The following is an 18,874-nucleotide window of genomic DNA, read 5'->3' as shown; positions in this document are numbered from 1 at the left end:
AAATTAAGCAAATAGGTTGATCTCACCCTTCTCCAGCTATAATGAAGTCACCATGTACTTCAGTTGGATAGGCAGACCTGTTGGAGGCAAACTCATGTATATATATGTTATATATGTTATAATATATATATGTATGTATATATGTTAGTATAGTGCCCAAAGTTTTAACATAATTGTCAACTGCTAGGTATTTTAGAGAATTTATAGATTCTCTTGCCTGGGCAGACACCTGGAGTGGCCTATCATACAATATTTCAAAGGGGCTCAGGCTTAATTTAAGCCTGCTCTGGGAGCCATGGATCTGTAACAGGACAACTGACAAGGCCTTATCCCAAGTTAAATTAGTATTCATTTTCTCAGTTTTTCTGTTGATTGTGGTCTCCAGGATGAATGTAATTCCAATGCCTTAATCCAAATCAGGGGATAATTTCCTTAAGACGGGCTTTAACCAATTAAAAGGTACTGGTGTTAAAAACTTAAAACTGGCACACACAACACAAAGGGTCCACAAAACATTCTCCTTTCCTTCTGAAGGCTTTACGATGCATTGTTATCATTAACCAGTCTTACTATTAAACTTAAATGACCAATTGAGACAAACAGTTCTGAGACCGTTACTCCACAACTGATTAAGACTGGAGTGGCAGGTATTGGGGATAATATTCATTTAGCCTTCTGAGCTTTCTGGGCAGACTTGGTGACCCTGCAGCTCCAGCTGCCTTCTTGTCCACTGCTTTGAAGACACCCACAGCAACCGTCTGTCTCATGTCACGAACAGCAAAGCGGCCCAGAGGAGGATAGTCTGAGAAGCTCTCAACACACGTGGGTTTGCCAGGAACCATATTAACGATGGCAGCATCACCAGATTTCTAGAATTTGGGGTCATCTTTCAGCTTTATCCCAAGATGACAATCAATCTTCTCCTTCAGCTCAGCAAACCTGCAAGCAATGTGAGTTGTGTGACAATCCAGCACAGGGACATATCCAGCACCGACGTGACCTGGATGGTTCAAGATAGTCACCTGAGCTGTGAAGCCAGCTGCTTCCAATAATGGGTCATTTTTGCTGTCACCAGCCATGTTGCTGTGATGAACATCTTTGACAGGCACCTTCTTGACACTGAAGCCCACATTGTCCCCAGGAAGGGCTTTACTCAAAGCTTCATGGTGCATTTCAACAGACTTTACTTCAGTTATAAAGTTGACTGGTACAAAGGTTACCATCATGCAAGGTTTTGAGAACACCAGACTCCACTAGACCCACAGGGATAGTACCAATACCACCAATTATGTAGACACCCTGGAGGGGCAGATGCAAGGGCTGGTCAGTTGGACGAGTTGGTGGCAAGATGCAATCCAGAACTTCGAGCAGCATAATTCCACGGGCATTGTCATCTTTATGGAAGGCTTTCCATCCCTTGAACCATGGCATGTTAGCACTTGGCTCCAGCATGTCGTCACCATTCCAGCCAGAAATTGGCACAAATGCTGTGTCAGGGGTGTAACCAATTTTCTTAATGTAGGTGCTGACTTCCTTAACAATTCCCTGATATCTCTTCTGGCTGCAGAGTGGCTCAGTGGAACCCATTTTGTTGTTAACCTCATCAATTAGTTGTTTCACACCCAGAGTGTTAGCCAGAAGGGCACGCTCATGGATTTGCCCATTCTTGGAGATACCTACTTCAAACTCATCAACACCAGTAGCAACAATCAGGACAGCACAGTCAGCCTGAGATGTGCCTATAATCATGTTTTTGATCAAGTCTCTGTGTCCTGGGTTATCGATGATGGTCACATAGGACTTGCTGGTCTCCAATTTCCACAGGGAGATGTCAATGGTAGAACCATACTCATGTTCAGCTTTCAGTTTGTCCGAGACCCAGGCATACTATTCAGAGACTTTCTGCCCAGGTGGATATGCTTCCACACATCCTGAAAAAAGCGTCCACAATCATTAACAGGTATCTGAAATTTCCTACAGCTCAAGACATTTGCATCCAATCCTCAGTGGTGCAAGTTTCTCTGTATTGGATCCCCATCTGGGGAGGTTCAACAGCAGCCTTTGCGTTATTTTTAGCACAAATCATGCAATTCTGAGTGACTCACTGGAGAGTCTTTTGTAGGTTAGGCCCCATGATATGTTTGAGTCCCTTGTAAGGTGGCATCTCTCCCATAGTGGGTACTATTACGAATGTGCTGCAGCACAGTGTCCCAGATCACCTCAGGGATCAAACCAACTGTGCACTACATTCCCAGCCTGGCAAGGTGTGATCTAAGTGAAATCAGCTCTTGGCCTTCTCTGTCCTTTCTGAATACACTGGCTGGTATTTAGACAAATCAATCTGTGGGAGAAGTGATCCTCTTGCCTCAGAGCATATGGTTTTAGATTAGGTGTCCCAGCATTCTTTTTTAATGGGATTCCTATTGGCCATGTGTTTTTGGCCTTCCCTGGGGTGCAGTTAGCACATACTCTGCTCTTACCTTTTCCTAGACCTCTGGGGGAAAGAGCTCTGTCTCTTTTCCTGGGGTTTTCATGAGCATCACCTGTAGGCTTCAAGTGTGTTCTGGTGAGACTCTGATGTCAAGCTGTTCTAGTGAAAAACTTCAGGGTGAGGTCTATCAGATGGTTCATCAGCTCATTCCTCACTTAGTTTCACCGAGGGCTCCTGTAGGGAATAGGCACCTCAAGTCCAAGGGAGCCCCTGGGCCTCTTCCTTCAGAGTGTTTCTATCTGTCCACCATATGAGAGGCTCTCATCTTTTACTGTTTTTCTTCTTATGTTTTAGACTAGAGCAATCTGTTTTCCAATGTTCTTCCTTACAGTAAGTGCATTGCTCCTCTTCAATGGTGGCTTCCCTCTCTTCAGGTCACTGGGAATCCAATGTCACTGCCAAAAAAGTGGCATTTCATTTCATTTTGCATCTTCCTTCTTCTGTTATTGCTCCCTGCTCAACGCTTTAAAACCAAATCTGCCCATTGAGAGGGTTCATTCCAAATGCATCATCTAATCTTTGCAACCTTCTCCTGATACCTGAGGCACTTTGCTCAAAAAAGATCAAATTTACCATTCTAATGTTTTCAGGGGCCCTGGAATCTGCATTAGTATAATGTCTGTAGGCCTGATAAATCTCTTCCAAAAATTTGGAGGTGTCTTCATTTGCTTTTTTTGCTGAACTTCTTGAATTTTGTTCAAACTCTATTGCTTTGGTTCTCCTTTCAAAGCCCTGCCAAGATGCACCAAAAACCAGTGCCCTAATAAGTGTGTTCCTCCCTCACTGGGGTCCCAATTTGGTTCAGCTGTGGGTACTGCCTAGTGGGCTTCATGTGTAGAGGATTCTCCCTGTAAAGGAGGGTTGCAATCTTTCCAATTAAACAAGTCTGAGAAACCCAGCTGGCTGGTCACTTGCATTTAAGCCCCCTATGAGATAAGGGCATAAGGGAAATTTCCCTGCCCTGGGAGCGACTCCTGGCCCAAACTGAGTGCCTGTCAGGTCTTAGATGGTGATATCAGACCAAGACCCTGTGCCCAAGGAACTAACACAGGTTTTCTAAGTGGTCCCTGTAAGGAAGGGCAGTCCTGAGCCTCAGTGTCGGGACTGGGGATGGGCAAGAATGAAAGGTGGAGGAAGGGGTGGATATATCGGAGTGACTGGAACAGCTAGTTCAGGTGGAGGAGTTAAAGTTTGAAGCAACATATCCTCACTCTCGTCCCCTTTTCTTATTTTCCCTGATGTAATAGCACAAATACTTATACATAAAGAATTCCATCATTCTTCCCCTCTTCTTCACAGACTAGCCACCATAAAACCATAGATAGCAATTGATCACGTCCAACCATTAAAAGGATGCCTTTCTGCCTTAACATCTACCAGTTGGGCTGAATTATGGGCTGAGGTTTTTGGTGATTTTAGGAATTGAGTGGAACCTTTCTCTTCTCCCTGTAAATATCCCACACACAGGTCTTTTTTTTTTTTTCCTCTATTCCTTTCCTTCATTTGACATCAGTAAAAGTTTCAAATATCACAAAATTTATTTGGCTGTAAATGGAGAAACAGTACCCAACAAAATGAAACAAAAAACCCAAGGGACAACCAAAATCCTAAATAAACCCCCAAGTTTGGTCTCAGGGTTTTACATATGCCAACAACACAGGAGACCGCAAACAACGTAAATAACACAGCAAGGGTAGCAGTACATGGTGCACAGGGTCCCAGAATAACCCTGCATAAACCCCTTGTGGAGATCCTGATAGGTACTGTGACCACACATTTTTACAATAAAATAGCATCTTCTCACTCATGCGTTCACGGCTTTAATCAGATCACTTGCCCAAAATGCAACTCAGAGGACTTTCTTTAGGGATAGTTGAAATATTCCCCATTTTTAAAGACAAATTCAAGACAAAACACAAATGGAACACACAAATGCTAGCACCCAAAGAAACAAACTAACCAGTTCACAAATCGGCTAAAGTTTAACAACTCTTTCCTCTCTCCTACAGGGTAACCCACTCAAATACAAAACAAACTGACTTATTCCACAGATAAAGCCCCAAATGGAGAGGAAATAAAGTTCTGGCTGTACACACCAGAGTGACTTACCCTACCATATGGAGCCCATTGTCTCCCAAATGTCGATTGCTTGATCCAACTGCCAAGCACCAGAGCAGCAGGTGTTGCTTCAGGGTATTTTGAAGGGCGGGTCCTCAGAATAAGTGGTCCCAGCAGCTGCTAGGGCCTAGCCCAAAAATTCCCAAGTGGAGCTGGCTGGCCATGAGCAGTAAGACTCCTGGATGGCTCCTCAAAATGTGTTACCAGGGCTTCCCTGCTGGCGCAGTGGTTGAGAGTCAGCCTGCCGATGCAGGGGACACGGGTTCGTGCCCCGGTCCGGTAAGATCCAACATGCCGCGGAGCGGCTGGGCCCGTGAGCCATGGCCGCTGAGCCTGCGCATCTGGAGCCTGTGCTCCGCAACGGGAGGGGCCACAACAGTGAGAGGCCCGCGTACCGCAAACAAACAAACAAACAAACATATTTGTTACCAAGTCCAAGCTTGTACTGCTCGCTGCAATACAGGCCAATAAATCAAGAGAAGAGTTATTGGGGCAAAGAATATTGGCTTTTTCAGAAAGCCAGCAGACCAAGAAGACGGTAGACTAGCGTCCGAAAGAACCATCTTGCCTGAGTTAGAGTTCAGGCTTCTTTTATACTAAAAGGGGAGGGAGTAAAGCCAAACATTTCCTGGTTCCCGTCAGCCTCCGGAGGGGATGTGTTAATTTCAGTCTGCCTGCAGTCATGCACAGGTGGATCTGGTCAGGATGTTCCCTGTGAGCTAAACAAAAGTATTTTAACTTAATGCTCATTACCTGGGTGGCAGGGTTCCCAGAGATGGGCCATTATGTATAATTTAGGCTCCTAGGCAACATCCCCTTAGTGATTAACTTGTAATAGAGTACAAAGAGTCTTCCCTATTAAAAGTCATAGACATGTGTGAGGGCCTTGAGACACCAAGGGGCTGAGCAATTTGATGAACAGCAGGAACACACGTGTGGGGAGCAGAGCAAGATAGGGAAATGGGGAAAGAGTGGTAGGTGGAAGTAGATCAAGAGCCTTTCTTTTTTCTTCTAATCCTCACAATTACTCACTCTAGTGGAAAAATCTGAGATTCTGAAAGGTTTAGTGTATTTCCTAGGGTCATACAGCAAATAAGGGCAGAACTGCAATCTGATTGGTCAGTCTATCATTGCCAATTAGAAGGAACACAAAAAGGCAAGTAGAGTCCACTTGGCAAACTTCACATTCCTGCCTACAGCTTGCCTAAAGGTCCCTGTCCTGTCAGTCTCAGGGTCATCAACATGCATTGTGATTTAACTATAACTTGGGCTCTTGAACTCATTTTTTAGACTCTAGGCCAATTTTCAGGAGTAGGGCTTAATAGTTTATAGTAGAACTTCTCACTCATAATCCTTTAGGGCTTCTGCAAGATTCGCTTTGGCTATTACAAAGGCTCCTCAGGTTGGCTTGAGGCACAGTTGTAAAATAAAGAATATCTCCCCTTTTGTTGAGAAGTTCTTCCCACCTCTAGCAAGCCTCATCCTTTCCCTCTGGGTACTCAACTTCCAAACCCAGCCTGTCAGTCTTCTTGTCAATTATAGTAGAGGTTTACCCACACCTATGTGTCAACTAAAGTGTTAGCTAAATTATATAAGAAGACTTAAGAAATACCAACCTAGCAGGCATTTACCTTCTAAAAGGGAACTCACTGAGACAGAAACCCAAATTGTGTTTGACTACCTTATCTCTAAAATAAGGTCTTGGGGAATTATTGACTGTAATTTGACCAACCTCTTCACCAAGGAGATTTAGACAGAATTTTATTATTATTATTATTTTTAGCAACCACTCTTCCAGCCATATTTCCTACCACTCACCCCCCTGTTCTGGTGCAAAAGCTGGGCATAAGACCTAGCTTTGACACTTTATCACCATGTGACCTTGGGTCAGTCACTGGTTATGTTAGTCCAGGACCCCCAGAAACAGATGTCCACACAGGATTAAATGAGCAAGGATTGTGTCAGGGAAACATCTGTGAGAGAAAACAGGGGGAATGGGGAAGGCTGGAAGAGCTGTCAGACCATGGTGCAAACCTGACCCTTAGTGACAGATAGAAGGAGGGAAGGAAGTGACTGGCAGTCCAAGGAGAGCTCAGCAAGGCCATCAGACATCCTCAAGTCAAAGTCAGCTGTCAGAGGAGTCCTGTGTCTCTCAGGAATGGATCTGCCAGTATCTCTGATGAACTGGCCACTGGCCACTGAGAAGCAGGGCTCTGGTGGAAGCAAATGCAAAAGCAGTTTTTTTACAACAAAGCTGGAGTTAGTTGGAGTTCTACAAGGTGCATTCTTATGGCTTCTACACTGAACTTCTCTGAATCAGCTTCCTTGTCTTTCAAATGGGGTAGTAGCAAAATCACATGTCAGTGAAATGCCAAGGTATCTGCATTGTCTGTTAAAGATAACTCTACTATTTAATTTTTAATTTAATTTTTAACATCACTATTTAATTTTTCCTTACATAATTTTGCAAGGAAAGAAATAAACTTTTTCTAACTTCAAGAGAATATGATGGCCTTTTATAAGGTTAAGTATAAGAAAATCAATTATGATAGGATTCATAAGTAAATGCAGTCTTCTCAAACAACGAATATAATTTCTTAATTAAAAAAAGTATCATAGACTCGAAGTTAAGGATTATTGTAGTTAGAGTAGATGATTCCTACAGGGATCTTCTTATAAACAAACCACACAATTTTATAATGACAAGGTACGGGATAAGTATAGATAGGATAAGAAAGTTTCTTCACCCCTTCAGGCCCTGTGTTTATATATTCAAACTACCAGAATGGTGAATAGTCTCATCTTCTTTCTTATATTTAGTATGAAAAGGAAGTTAAGGTTACTTAGTGCTCTATATTCTGAAAGCACTGTGTTAATAGCTCAACTGTTCTAACTCCCTTTAAGTTCCTTCTGTTGGAGCCTGTGCCCTCTGGGTACATATGAATTTTAATCAAGACAGAAACAGATATCTTGGGCCTATCATAATTTATCCTCATAGTCTGTTTTCATAGTTAAACAAAATCATACATGTAAAGCATTTCGAATAGCACCTGATGCATGGTAGGTACTTGGTTCCTTGCAGTTATTATGATGAGTTGTGTTACCTTTTATGCAGCATCCATTGGCTTTTGATGGTTCCTTTCTGGGATGTCATTTGGCTCCTTTTCTGCAAGTCCAAATCCTGCTTAAGTCCAGCACAAATGCTGTTGCCTATAGGAAGCCCTTCCCCGTCTTTATCCCAAAGCACGTTAGTAGACTTATATTACATGCTTTTCCCCTCCTTCATATTACAGTTTTATGTCTTATACCTTTTGTTGAACAGTAACCAGTAAGTGCTTTGAAGGAAGGATTTTTGTCTTATTTATTTTTGTTTTCTCAGCGATGCCGGAGTAATTATTTCATAGAAGTTCAAGGAATGTTGATTCATTATAATCAAGAGGTAAAGAAATGTTGATGGAGGGCAATAGCAAACAGGAGCAGCATGAGCAAAGCAAGGAGGAACAAGGGAGAAGCTCAATGATTGCTTTGGAAAGGGAAATGGCATTTGGAAGAAGGGACGCTTTTGTGACTTTAGGCATCGTCCTCTTTCCTTCCTTTCCTCCAAAACTGATTAAAGTCCAACTATGTTCCAGGTGCTGAGGACAAAAAAAGGAAGAATAGGGCTTCCCTGGTGGCTCAATGGTTAAGAATTTGCCTGCCAATGCAGGGGACATGGGTTCGAGCCCTGGTCCGGGAAGATCCCACATGCCGCAGAGCAACTAAGCCCGTGAGCCACAACTGAGCCTATGTGCCACAACTACTGAGCCCATGTGCCACAACTACTGAAGCCCGTGCGCCTAGAGCCCATACTCCGCAACAAGAGAAGCCACCGCAATGAGAAGCCCACACACCTCAGCGAAGAGTAGCCCCACTTGCTGCAACTAGATAAAGCCCGTGCGCAGCAGTGAAGACCCAACTCAGCCAAAAATAAATAAATTTATTTTTAAAAAAGGAAGAATATTAGCTACTGCTTATTGAGTTACATCTTGTATACCAAGCAACTTACATAGATCCTCACGTTAGCATCCCAAGAAGAGCATTATTAAGTCACAACTGAGAAAGCTAAAGATGTGAAAAGTTCAAACATTTATCTAGGGTGATACTGTCAGTAAGTGACAGAGCTGGGACTGAAGCCCAGGTTTGCCTCACTTGCCCATGCTGTGCTGCTTTCCATGTTGATAGATGCTTAAGTACCACCTTGCTCCTCCCTGCCAGCTAATTATGCAGCTACTTATAAAAGAAAACTGAAAGCCAAGAATGGAAAAGAAATTACCAAGTTCATTTCAAAACATTCCATGTATTTCTGTTAAGTCATTTGCTGCTAAAGGATCCTCGCATTTGCCAAACTCAGACAGCGTTGTACCTGGTTCCCTTTCTCTGGATTCTTCAATCAAAACAAATGATTTTGAAAATCTTCAACCAATAAAATGTTCAAAGACGATTCTGAAACCCATTGACTCTGGGAATCTAGACTGGTTTTGCTTCTCTCTAATAGCCTGTAATTTGACAAAGCAGATGTTGGAGAGCCAAGAGAAGATGAAAATCTTTGGGATTTGGGTGTGTTCAGAAAAACACATTTGCAGCAGACTGAGATTGTCTCAGTTTATGTCATTGGGTTGGGTCTGACTATGGGCCAACGCCTTTCGCTGGCTCACTAGTGTGTTGGGTTTCCAATCCCTGAATGTCTCAGGACAGTGAAATCCTGGTGGAAAAAAAGAGAAAGCTCCCTGGAGCTTCACTGTACAAAGAACAAAACAGGAACATGAAGGAGAGCCAGAAGTCCATGTCTCGTCCAGAGAAGACCAAAATATGCCTCAACATTCAGAATGTATTACCTCAGTCTAATCATCTCATGAAGCAAATATTGAGCTACGTGGGGGAAGGAAGGGATGGGCTACAAAGAGAATGGAAAGCAAGGTTCTGTACTCTTCTATAAAGGGACATGGTTATCCTTGTGAAGCAAATGCTACATGGCTGTTCTCATGCAGCTGAAGGATATTTATACGTGACCAACAGGGCTTTCTCCTCGGGAGGAACAAAGAACAATTAAAAATGTGAGGATACAACGAGAAGTCTGAGACTGGACAGACGATCCACATCCAATCTTGCTGGTACCCTGATCTCAGACTTCCAGACTCCAGAACTGTGAGAAATCAATTTCTGTTGTCTATCAACTATCTAGTCTGTGGCATTTTGTTATAGCAGCCCAAATGGAATAAGACACCGGCCTGTTAGTTACTTTGTCTGCATCTTCCTTGATGCTTTTTTCTTTTTTAATTTAAAAAAAGTTTAGGTAAAAATAAGAGAAATACGCTTTAGAATTCCTTCCAGTCACATCCCTCTGCCTTCCAATATCCATAGCTTTGGCAGCATCCAGGAGGAGCTTCAGGGCATCTTTAAAATAATGTACTCTCCCTCAGCCTCATCCCCCAGCCCACCCCCTCCATTGCCCCTTGTACCCTAGTATAGTTGGATTTCCTCACACTCAGCTCAGGAGGATTTGAAAGATGTTACTGCCATGCTAGTAAACCAGCAACTTTACAGGATTCTGTCCTAAGACTGGCAGACAAAACTGATGAAAAATCGCAGAAAACTGGAGGTGACATATCACACAGGATAAAAAAGTTAGTCCATTATAGACTTGACATCCATGAGTCTAATGTTTTTGAAAAGCTGCTGTGGGAGGTAGAAAGATGACCCCCAAAATGCCCATGTCCTAATCCCCTGGAATTTGTGAATATTTAACCTTACCTGTGAATACACCTTATGTAAGAAACTTTACAGATGTGATTAAGAATCAGAGATAGGGAGATTATCCTGGATTATCCAGGTCGGCTCACTGTAAACACAGAATCTTTAAAAGAGGGGGGCAGAAACAGTTGGAGATTGAAACATACAATGCTGATGATTTTGAAGATGGAAGGAGAGGCCAAGAGCCAAGGAAAGTAGGAAGCTTCTAGAAGCTGGAAATGGCAAGGGAACGATTTTTCCCCTAGAGCCTCCAGAATGAATGCAGGCCTGAAAATGCCTGAATTTTAGCCCAGTGAAACCCATTTCAGATTTCTGACCTCCAAAACTGTCAGGTAATAAATTTGTGTTATTTTAAGCCACTCAATTTACAGTAATTTGTTATAGAACCAATAGGAAACTAATACAGCTACTAGATTTCATATTTTCAGCATAAAATGAATGCCTCCTATTAGGGGTGTCAAATTTACCACATAAAAATACAGAGTACACCGTTACATTTTTTTTTAATTAATTAATGTATTTATTTATTTATGGCTGCGTTGGGTCTTCGTTGCTGCGCGTGGGCTTTCTTTTTAGTTGCAGTGAGAGGGGGCTACTCTTTGTTGCAGTGTGCAGGCCTCTCATTGCGGTGGCTTCTCTTGTTGCAGATCATGGGCTCTAGGTGCGTGAGCTTCAGTAGGTGGGGCTCACAGGCTCTAGAGCGCAGGCTCAGTAGTTGTGGCACACAGGCTTAGTTGCTCCATGGCATGTGGGATCTTCCCAGACCAGGGCTCGAACCCGTGTCCCCTGCATTGGCAGGCAGATTCTTAACCACTGTGGCACTGGGGAAGCCCCTACACTGTAAAATTTAAATTTCAGATAAACAACATGTAATACTTTAGTACAAATATGTCCCATTCAATATTTGGGACATACTACAAACATTCTTTTTTTTTTATCTGAAATTTGTTTAGTTGAGCATCCTGTATTTTACCTTTGTAACCCTAGGTCTATAAGTTAACTATCCTCTAGGGTAAGAATACTTTACTGTTTTCATCTTAGCCTACTTCCATGTTTTGAGGTCTCAGTTCACCTAGATTTGATTAAGTTAAAATTTACCTCATCTAGTTTCATTAAAATATTACAGGTTAGGGCTCTATGTTTTTTCTGTATTTTTATAAAGAAATTCCAATTATATTCACATGGAAAATGCTTGGTGCCTAACACCTGGAATCTAGACCTCATCAGAAACACACATTGTTTTATTTTAGTGTGAGGTGCCTATGGAAGAGGGTAACTAGGATTGAAATATGCTAAGTGTGAACTGTGGTTTCATGACAGACAAGAATAATGCACTCTTATGTTTTTAGTACATGCGATGTCTCTCCTTAGATGTCTCATAGACACCTCAAACAAGTCCACAATTAAGCTCACTGTCTCTGCTTCCCACCTCTCCCAGATCTACCTCCTTTTTTCCCTATTTTGAGGGAATGGCATCACCATCCACCCATTTACCCAAGTTATTCTGGAGCCTTACCTGTCCTACTATCTCACCAGCACATTTTGTAACACTATATTCTTAATATTTCTCAAATACATACCTTCCATTCCATCCCCACCACCATTGCCCTGGGTTAGGCTTGTGTTTATCATTTCCTACCTGGGCTTTTTGCCTCTAGTCCTCCTCTGGGGTGAGACATCTAGGCTGACCCATTATCCACATCCATACTCTTTCCTGAGTGATCTTTCTGAAACAGATCTGATCATTTCACTTGCCTGATGCGAAGTGCCTCCCCAGTGCCTTCATTATACACTCCAAACCCTAACTATGGGACAAAAGATGTTTCTTGTCCCGACACTTGTCCTGTTTCTCCCTGTTTCTCTCTCTCCACCATTGCATTTGTATCACAGGTTTTGGTTAAGTAGAAGTACTTCACTGAACCCACTGCCTTCATCACATTTCCATTCCTTTGCATATTCTATTACCACTACAGAGAATGTCTTTGCTTCACTTATTTATTTAGCTAACTGCCATTCATACTCAAAATTTAATTCAGGTTTTTTTCTCTTTCCCGGTAGCCTTCCCTGATTCCCCTCTGAAATTTGAGTTTAAATCTTCACTCAAATATCTAAGATCAAGAGGACCTTCAACATGGTGGAGGAGTAAGACGTGAATATCATCTTCCTCCCTACAAATACATCAGAAATACATCTACACGTGGAACAACTCCTACAGAACACCCACTGAACGCTGGCAGAAGACCTCAGACCTCCCAAAAGGCAAGAAACTCCCCATGTAGCTGGGTAGGGCAAAAGAAAAAAGAATAAACAGAGACAAAAAGATAGGGACGGGACCTGCACCAGTGGGAGTCAGCTGTGAAAGAGGAAAGGTTTCCACACACTAGGAAGCCCCTTCGTGGGCGGAGACTACGGGTGGTGGAGGGGGAAGCTTCAGAGCTACGGAGGAGAACGCAGCAACAGGGGTGCGGAGGGCAAAGCGGAGAGATTCCCGCACCGAGAGGATCGGTGCCGACCTGCACTCACCAGCCCGAGAGGCTTGTCTGCTCACCCGCCGGGGCGGGCGGGGCTGGGAGCTGAGGCTTGGGCTTCGGTCGGATTGCAGGGAGAGCACTGGGGTTGGCGGCATGAACACAGCCTGAAGGGCACTAGTGCACCACGGCTAGCTGGGAGGGAGTCCGGGAAAAAGTCTGGAGCTGCCGAAGAGGCAAGATACTTTTTCTTTCCTCCTTGTTTCCTGGTGCGCGAGGAGAGGGGATTCAGAGCACTGCCTAAACAAGCTCCAGAGACGGGCGCGAGCCGAGGCTATCAGTGCAGACCCCAGACACGGGCATGAGACGCTAAGGCTGCTGCTGCCGCCATCAAGAAGCGTGTGTGCAAGCACAGGTCACTATGCCTACCTCCCCTCCCGGGAGCCTGTGCAGCCCGCCATTGCCAGGGTCCCGTGATCCAGGGACAACTTCCCCGGGAGATCGCACGGTGCGCCTCAGGCTGCTGCAACGTCACGCCGACCTCTGCCGCCGCAGGCTCGCCCTGCACTCCGTACCCCTCCCGTCCCTGGCCTGAGTGAGCAAGAGTCCCCGAATCAGCTGCTCCTTTAACCCCGTCCTGTCTGAGCGAAGAACAGACGACATCAGGCGACCTACACGCAGAGGCAGGGCCAAATCCAAAGATGAACCCTGGGAGCTGTGCAAACAAAGAAGAGAAAGGGAAATCTCTCCCAGTAGCCTCAGGAGCCACGGATTAAAGCTCCACAGTCGACTTGATGTACCCTGCATCTGTGGAATACCTGAATAGACAATGAATCATCCCAAATTAAGGAGGTGGACGTTGGGAGCAACTGTAGACTTGGGGTTTGTTGTATACGACTGACTAGTTTCTGATTTATATCTTTATCTTAGTTTAGTATTTAGAGTTTATTATCATTGGTAGATTTGTTTATTGAGTTGGTTGCTCTCTTCCTTTCTATATATATATATATATATATATATATATATATATATATATACACACACACTTTTTTTTCCTTCTCTCTTTTTTGCAGTGTGTATGTGTCTGTGTCTTTGTGTGATTTTGTCTGTATAGGTTTGCTTTTACCATTTGTCCTAGGGTCCCATCTGTCCGGTTTTTAGTATACTTTTTAGCACTTGTTATAATTGGTGGATTTGTTTATTGGTTTGGTTGCTCCCTTCTTTATTTTCTTTTAATTACTTTTTAATATTTTATTTTAATAATTTTTTAATTTTTAATTTTAATTATTTTATTTTTTTCTTTCTTTGTATTTTTTCTTTTCTCCCTTTTCTTCTGAGCCAGTGGCTGACAGGGTCTTCGTGATCCGGCCGGGTGTCAGGCCTGAGCCTCTGAGATGGGAGAGCCGATCTCAGAACATCGGTCCACCAGAGACCTCCTGGCCGCTCATATTATCAATCAGCGAGAGCTCTCCCAGATATCTCCATCTTAACACTAAGACCCATCTCCACTCAACAACCAGCAAGCTCCAGTGCGACACCCTATGCCAAACAACTAGCAAGACAGGAGCACAACCCCACCCATTAGCAGAGAGGCTGCCTAAAATCATAAGTTCACAGACACCCCAAAACACACCACAGGATGTGGTGCTGCCCACCAGAAAGACAAGATCCAGCCTCACCCATCAAAAGACAGGCATCAGTCCCCTCCACCAGGAAGCCTACACAACCCACTGAACCAAACTTACCCACTGGGGGCAGACAACATAAAAAATGGGAACTACGAACTTGCAGCCTGTGAAAAGGAGACCCCAAACACAGTAAATTAAGCAAAATGAGAAGACAGAGGAATACACAGCCCATGAAGAAGAAAGGTAAAAACCCACCAGACCAAACAAATGAAGAGGAAATAGGCAGTCTACCTGAAAAACAATTCAGAGTAATGATAGTAAAGATGATCCAAAATCTTGGAAATATAATGGAAAAAATATAAGAAATGTTTTAAAGGAGCTACAATAACTAAAGAGCAAACAAACAATGATGAACAACATAATAAATGAAATTAAAAATTCTCTAGAAGGAATCAATAGCAGAATAACTGAGGCAGAAGAACGGATAAGTGACCTGGAAGATAAAATAGTGGAAATAACTACCACAGAGCAGAATAAAGAAAAAAGAATGAAAAGAATTGAGGACAGTCTCAGAGACATCTGCGACAACATTAAACACAACATTAGAATTATAGTGGTCCCAGAAGAAGAAGAGAAAAAGAAAGGGACTGATAAAATATTTGAAGAGATGATAGTTGAAAACTTCCCTAGTGTGGGAAAGGAAATAGTCAATCAAGTCTAGGAAGTGCAGAAAGTCCCATACAGGATAAATCCAAGGAGAAACACACCAAGACACACATTAATCAAACTATCAAAAATTAAATGCAAAGAAAAAATATTAAAAGCAGCAAGGGAAAAGCAACAAATCACATACAAGGGAATCCCCATAAGGTTAACAGCTGATCTTTCAGCAGAAACTCTGCAAGCCAAAAGGGTGTGGCAGGACATACATAAAGTGATGAAAGGGGAAAACCTAAAACCAAGATTACTCTACCCAGCAAGGATCTCATTCAGACTTGACAGAGAAATTAAAAGCTTTACAGACAAGCAAAGGCTAAGAGAATTCAGCACCACCAAACCAGCTTTACAACAAATGCTAAAGGAACTTCTCTAGGCAGGAAACACAAGAGAAGGAAAAGGCCTACAATAACAAACCCAAAACAGTTAAGAAAATGGTCATAGGAACATACATATTGATAACTACCTTAAATGTAAACGGATTAACTGCTCCAACCAAAAGACATAGACTGGCTGAATGGATACAAAAACAAGACCCATATATATGCTGCCTACAAGAGACCCATGTCAGACCAAGGGACACATACAGACTGAGGTGAGGGGATGGAAAAAGCTATTCTATGCAAATGGAAATCAAAAGAAAGCTGGAGTAGCAATTCTCATACCAGAAAATAGATTTTAAAATAAAGACTATTACAAGAGACAAAGAATGACACTACATAATGGTCAAGGGATCAATCCAAGAAGAAGATATAACAATTGTAAATATTTATGTACCCAATATAGGAGCACCTCAATATATAAGGCAAATGCTAATAGCCATAAAAGGGGAAATCCACAGTAACACAATCATAATACTGGGCTTTACACCCCACTTTCTCCAATGGATAGATCATCAAAAATGAAAATAAATAAGGAAACACAAGCTTTAAATGACACATTAAACAAGATTGACTTAATTGATATTTATAGGACATTCCATCCAAAAACAACAGAATACACTTTCTTCTCAAGTGCTCATGAAAGATTCTCCAGGGTGGATCATATCTTGGGTCACAAATCAAGCCTTGGTAAATTTAAGAAAATTGAAATCATATAAAGTATCTTTTCTGACCATAATGCTATAAGACTAGATATTAATTACAGGAAAAAAGAACTGTAAAAAATACAAATACATGGAGGCTAAACAATACACTGCTAAATAACCAAGATATCACTGAAGAAATCAAGAGGAAATTAAAAAATATGTAGAAACAAAGGACAACGAAAACACGATGACCCAAAACTTACAGGTTTCAGCAAAAGCAGTTCTAAGAGGGAAGTTTATAGCAGTACAATCCTACCTCAAGAAACAAGAAAAATCTCAAATAAACAACCTAACCTTACACCTAAAGCAATTAGAGAAAGAAGAACAAAAAACTCAAAGTTAGCAGAAGGAAAGAAATCATAAAAATCAGATCATGAAAAATAATGAAAAAGAAATGAAGGAAACAATAGCAAATAGCAGAAGGAAAGAAATCATAAAAATCAGATCATGAAAAATAATGAAAAAGAAATGAAGGAAACAATAGCAAAGATCAATAAAACTAAAAGCTGGTTCTTTGAGAAGATAAACAAAATTGATATATCATTAGCGAGACTCATCAAGAAGAAAAGGGAAACACTCAAATCAACAGAATTAGAAATGAAAAAGGAGAAGTAATAACTGACACTGCAGAAATACAAAGGATCATGAGAGATTACTACAAGCAACTCTATGCCAATAAAATGGACAACCTGGAAGAAATCAACAAATTCTTAGAAAAGCACAACCTTTTGAGACTGAACCAGGAAGAAATAGAAAATATAAACAAACCAATAACAAGAACTGAAATTGAAACTGCGGTTAAAAATCTTCTAACAAACAAAAGCCCAGGACCAGATGGCTTCACAGGCGAATTCTACCAAACATTTAGAGAAGAGCTAACACCTATCCTTCTCAAACTCTTCCACAATATAACAGAGGGAGGAACACTCCCAAAATCATTCTATGAGGTCACCATCACCCTGATACCAAAACCAGACAAAGACGTCACAAAGAAAACTACAGACCAATATCACTGATGAACATAGATGCAAAAATCCTCAACAAAATACTAGCAAACAGAATCCAACAGCACATTAAAAGGATCATACACTATGATCAAGTGGGGTTTATCCCAGGAATGCAACATTCTTCAATATACGCAAATCAATCAACGTGATACACCATATTAACAAATTGAAGGAGAAAAACCATATGATCATCTCAATAGATGCAGAAAAGCTTTTGACAAAATTGAACACCCATTTATTATAAAAACCCTCCAGAAAGTAGGCAAAGAGGGAACTTACCTCAACATAAGAAAGGCCATATATGACAAACCCACAGCCAACATCGTTCTCAATGGTGAAAAATTGAAATCATTTCCACCAAGATCAGGAAGAAGACAAGGTTGCCCACTCTCACCACTATTATTCAACATAGTTTTGGAAGTTTTAGCCACAGGAATCAGAGAAGAAAAATAAATAAAAGGAATCCAAATAGGAAAAGAAGAAGTAAAATTGTCACTGTTTGCAGATGACATGACACTATACATAAAGAATCCTAGAGACACTGCCAGAAAACTACTACAGCTAATCAATGAATTTGGTAAAGTAGCAGGGTACAAAATTAATGCACAGAAATCTCTTGAACTCCTATACACTAATGATGAAAAATCTGAAAAAGATATTAAAGAAACACTCCCATTTACCACTGCAACAAAAAGAATAAAATACCTAGGAAAACGTACTTAAGGAAACAAAAGATCCATATGCAGAAAACTATAAGACACTGATGAAAGAAATTAAAGATGATACCAACAGATGGAGAGATATACCATGTTCTTGGATTGGAAGAATCAACATTGTGAAAATTACTATGCTATCCAAAGCAATCTACAGATTTAATGCAATCCCTATCAAACTACCATTGGCATTTTTCACAGAACTAGAACAAAAAATTTCACAATTTGTATAGAAACATAAAAGACCCCGAATAGCCAAAGCAATCTTGAGAAAGAAAATGGAGCTGGAGGAATCAGGCTCCATGACTTCAGACTATACGACAAAGCTACAGTAATCAAGACAGTATGGTACTGGCACAAAAACAGAAATATAGATCAATGGAACAGGATAGAAAGCCCAGAGATAAACCCACGCACATATGGTAATCTTGTCTTTCATAAAGGAGGCAAGAATATACAATGTAGTAAAGATAGCCTCTTCAATAAGTGGTGCTGGGAAAACCGGACAGCTACATGTGAAAGAATGAAATTAGAACACTTCCTAACACCATACACAAAAATAAACTCAAAACAGATTAAAGACCTAAATGTAAAGCCAGACACTATAAAACTCTTAGAGGAAAACAAAGGCAGAACACTCTATGACATAAATCATGACAAGATCCTTTTTTTTTTTTTTTTTTGGCTGTACGTGGGCCTCTCACTGTTGTGGCCTCTCCTGCTGTGGAGAACAGGCTCCAGACGTGCAGTTTCAGCAGCCATGGCTCACGGGCCCAGCCACTCCGCAGCATGTGGGATCTTCCCGGACCAGGGCACAAACCCATGTCCCCTGCGTTGGCAGGCAGACTCTCAACC

General features: G+C 41.8%; 1 pseudogene; it reads right to left on the bottom strand.

Annotated features, from left to right (window-relative positions):
• Positions 1-663: 663 nt before the first annotated feature.
• On the bottom strand, positions 664-12,031 carry LOC101321366 (elongation factor 1-alpha 1-like; annotated as a pseudogene).
• Between the last annotated feature and the right edge of the window lie 6,843 nt (positions 12,032-18,874).

Source organism: Tursiops truncatus, chromosome 1 (genome assembly GCF_011762595.2).
Source record: "Tursiops truncatus isolate mTurTru1 chromosome 1, mTurTru1.mat.Y, whole genome shotgun sequence".
Lineage (NCBI taxonomy): Eukaryota > Metazoa > Chordata > Mammalia > Artiodactyla > Delphinidae > Tursiops > Tursiops truncatus.
The sequence above is the reverse complement of the archived record's forward strand: the minus strand, read 5'-3'. Positions and strand labels throughout refer to the sequence as shown.